Source organism: Marmota monax, unplaced genomic scaffold (assembly GCF_021218885.2).
Source record: "Marmota monax isolate L192 unplaced genomic scaffold, Marmota_monax_Labrador192_F-V1.1 WCK01_AAM20220418_F8-fsc00066, whole genome shotgun sequence".
In the NCBI taxonomy this organism is placed as follows: domain Eukaryota; kingdom Metazoa; phylum Chordata; class Mammalia; order Rodentia; family Sciuridae; genus Marmota; species Marmota monax.
Genome location: NW_026692805.1, coordinates 6078170 through 6082392, shown reverse-complemented (window position 1 = coordinate 6082392; position 4223 = coordinate 6078170). Strand labels below are relative to the sequence as shown.

At 38.9% G+C, this 4223-nt stretch overlaps 1 long non-coding RNA gene across 1 annotated transcript; it reads left to right on the top strand.

Moving 5' to 3' along the window:
* The first annotated feature begins 611 nt into the window (after window positions 1-611).
* Window positions 612-3938, top strand: LOC124095160 (uncharacterized). The gene is made up of 2 exons (XR_006852425.1): window positions 612-791; window positions 2864-3938. It is a non-coding gene; the product is annotated as an uncharacterized LOC124095160 (long non-coding RNA).
* The last annotated feature ends 285 nt before the right edge of the window (window positions 3939-4223 follow it).

Here is a 4223-nt window from a genome sequence, read left to right as displayed (position 1 = left end):
GAGAAGGGGAAATTGCATGGAAATGGAAGGAGACCCTCAGGGTTATACAAAAGTACATACAAGAGGAAGTGAGGGGAAAGGGAAAAATAATACAAGGGGGAGAAATGAATGACAGTAGAGGGGGTAGAGAGAGAAGAGGGGAGGGGAGGGGAGGGGAGGGGAGGGGGATAGTAGAGGATAGGAAAGGCAGCAGAACACAACAGACACGAGTATGGCAATATGTAAATCAATGTATGTGTAACTGATGTAATTCTGCAATCTGTATATGGGGTAAAAATGGGAGTTCATAACCCACTTGAATCAAAGTGTGAAATATGATATATCAAGAAATTTGTAATGTTTTGAACAACCAACAATAAAAAATTAAAAAAAAAGAAAGAAAGAAAAAGAAACATCGAAGGCTTAAATACAAAAAAAAAAAAAAAAAGAAATTTTTCTTTTAATGGATTTTCTTTCAAGGTACTATGTTGGAAATTTGTTCAAAGAACATTCAGATGTCCACAAAACTAGAAAAATAATATTTTAAGCACACAAATTCCAGCAACTGAATAGTTTATATTATTACGACATGGTGGAGTTTGTACCTAACACACTGTTTACGGATAGTCAATAGACAGTGAAGTCACCAGGCCTGGCTTCAGGACAGCAACCCCCTGTTGAGATCCCCACCACAACCAAGCTATGAGGCATATGAGGGTTGAAAGCAATGAGACTTTCTAAGCCTACAAAACAGGGGTCTGAACAGCAGATCTGCCTTCCCATGGCCTTGCTTGGAGGACAGAAGGAATGAGGTATGTGGTTCTGCTTTGCATCTCATTGCCATTTGAACAGTTCTTGGTAGTATTAATTCTGGGCTTCTCATGTGTATTCTGCATCTCATACATTATATGACAAGTTCCTAGTTGATTCTAATTCTTATTTTTAAAGTTTCATTGTCATGAATCATTTTATAGTTTGGCTAGAGACCAATCTTTATATGTTAATAATGTCATAATTTTTTAAAAAAAAAAGCAATAATATTGCTTTTCATGACACTTTTAGATTAGTTTTGATCATTTCATTGAATCTGCAATAAGCAAAGTCACTTGTTAGAACTGCATGCTCAGATTTTCTTTAAACTATCTGTTTGGGTTTGGATACAGGGTATCCCCCAAAAACCTCTATGCTAATGCAAGAGGCAAAAATGATTAGATTGTGAGAAGTGTAACCTAATCAGTCCATCCAATCAACCCATTAATAGACTAACTGGGTGGTAACTGTCAGCAGGTAAGGCGTGGCCTGGAAGGCTTCATCTCCCCTACAGTCCCTTTACTTCTCTCTTTCTCTGCTTCTTGGCCAGGAACTGAGCAACTTTCTCTGCCATGCCCTTCTGCCATGATGTTCTGCCTCTTCTCAGGCTCAGAGCCAAGGAGTCAGCGGACCATGAGCTGAACCTCTGAAACCATGAGCCCCAAACAAATTTTTCCTCTTCTAAGTTATTCTGGTCAGGTATTTTGGTCACAAGCAATGAAAAATTAATTGACACACACAATCCATGTAAGCCTCTCTCTGCTGCTTTTTTGTTCAATTAATGCACACAATTATTCTAAATTGGTAGCTCTACTCAACAATTTGTTAGCTTCTATTTTCTTGTTGCTTAATGAGACTAATTTAATCAATGCCATCCCTGTGAACTGTGTAACTGCATGCAGTTCATTTTTGTGCACCATAGTATACTCTATTTTCATTTTGCTGCCCAATCCTCCTGTCAAGCAACCTTATGCCTCAGGGCCCCAGCCAGACACCAGAGAATAAATGCATTGCATGGGTGGAAAAATTTATTTTTCTTTTTTTTTTTTTTTGGGGGGGGGGGCGCAGGGGTAACTGGGAATTGAACCCAGAGGCTGGCTATGTTAGCTAAGCACACACAGTACCACTGAACAACACCCCAGTCCCTCTGGTAGAGGGATTTGATGCTAACATTCTGTGCAAATGAATGACACAAAAGACACAGGATGGTAAAGGAATCCATCCTGTGGCCGAAGGAGGAACTACCTAGAAATACTCCAGGCTCCTGTCACTCCCTAAATACTATGGTTAAAACAACCAGTGGTAGGTGTTTTTTAACTGTTCCTCACACTCCGTGAGCCCCAGCATCTCCAGAACACCTTTAGAAGGCTAGGAGGGCAAGAGGCAGAACGAGAGCTGTTTGAAGGAGGAAACAGGCAGTGCAGTCATTTAATCAGCAGGCTGTGTGAAAGAATGTCATATCTGCCAAAGCACCAGTTTGTGGTTTTCAGAAAGGACAAGTGGGTGTGGGCTGAACATGTGGCATAATCGCCCAGAAAGAACTGAAATTGCCCAGCAGGCACATAACCACACGCCCTGATTATAATCTGTTGCCAGGCTGCTCCCTACAAATATGAGCCTGCATCTACAAGCCCATCTAAAAATAAAGAAGGATTTAATGCATCACTTTATCAGGGCCTCTTGGATGGCAGCAGGGCAACTGGAAGAGCAATGGCAAGGAGGAAACATTACAGCTCCTGTCCTAGCACTGTCATTAACAAGAGCAAGTTTTTTGAGAGCTCTGGGACTTGGAATCTTTGTAAAATAGGAATCACAAAACCAGCTCCATTTTCCTTGCAAAGTGATGAACTGAAGATGAAGAAAACTTATCAACAAGTACGTTATTGGACTCCCAGTGTTCCCAGAAGTGAGGGGGACTTGAGAAGGGATGAGATACAGTATTTGACTGAAATATTTTACCATAGATTTTGGGTGAAATGAGACCAAAGCCTGTGTAGTAAGTCAACTATCTGACAGTATTTACACAAGCACTCACAAATAGAATATAACATAACATTTCTGTAAAATTTCACAGGCATGAAAGGATGATATGGAGGAACCAGATCCTGAAAGATGAAGAGGGCTTGGCTGCAAAAGAAGGGAAGGACAGGAGTTTGTCAATAAAGACTGGAAGGCAGCAATTTGCAGGGCTTTTTAATTGCAAAGGAATGACTGGCAAAAAGTTCGAGAAAAGCAGGGAAGTAAATTGTATAGATAAGATGAGCCTGGATTAAAATAACAGTGAAACCAGATGGACAAGGTATCTGGAAAGGAAAAGAAATAAGGTTCCAGAGTTTTTTTTTTTTCCAAACAACAGTGACTTAGCATTTAAGGAAGATCGGCCTGAGAATGGTACATAATCTGGCCAGAGCTGAGAAGACTGAAAGACATGTGGAAAAGCAGCTATGATCCATTCTTAGTAGAGGTAATAGAGAAAAGCAGAGACAGCAGACAGAGTCTAAAGGAAAAAACTGGGGTCGGGCTTTAGCTCAGCAGTAGAGTCGGCATATGCAAGGTGCCCTAGACCCCTGATACTGCAAAATAAGTGAATAAACAAAAAAAAAGTGAAAAGACTAGACAATCAACTGCATATGGAGGACAAAGATATGTTAATGTTCATTCAAATACGAGTCTGGGTGACTACAAGAACATCTGCTCTGTTTGAAAAAAGAATGCATTGATGATTTTTTGTTTCTTTGATTTACTGGGGGTTCGTTTTAAGCTCTCTCTCCACAGAGTATTCTCAGCTGATATATGTTAATCATGATACATATCTTAACGATGACACAGCTATTCATTGCAAGTGTTTGTTAGTGTGCTTTCTTGATTCTTCCCGCCTTGATTTAACGTCAATTTCTACACTCTAGCTTTGCAATAAAATGTTTAGCATTATGTCTTATTATTTTTATCTGTGTATCCCTAAATCCAAAAGAGTAGAATAATTTGTAGAATTCGTCTGTCCTTATTTGAATAGTACATTATTTTTCTGAATTTTAGCTGCCCAAGTCCGTGGCAAGATGTAATTCTAGATTATTACACTAGATGGCAGAAAACAACTACTTTCTCTTCATTCCATTCAGCATAATAAAGCCACTGTACGGAAAAATTAAGCAATGTGGCTCATACATTTGTTTTCTCTTATCTCATGAAAAGAAATACAAACTTTCATACCAAACATGTGAATCCCAATGAGAAAAGTAGAGGAAGAAAAGTAATTGTGAGTGGTATTTCCTTTTGATTTGGTGGCGTTTGTTTGTTTTGTTTCGTTTTGTTAGTTTTTTGTTTGACTTTATGTCTAATGGGTTGCCTAAATAAAAAATGGTGACAGAAAATGAAAGTGGTTGTGATGTTGCTATGAAATGAGACTCTATTATTTAACTAATTTATTTATTTTT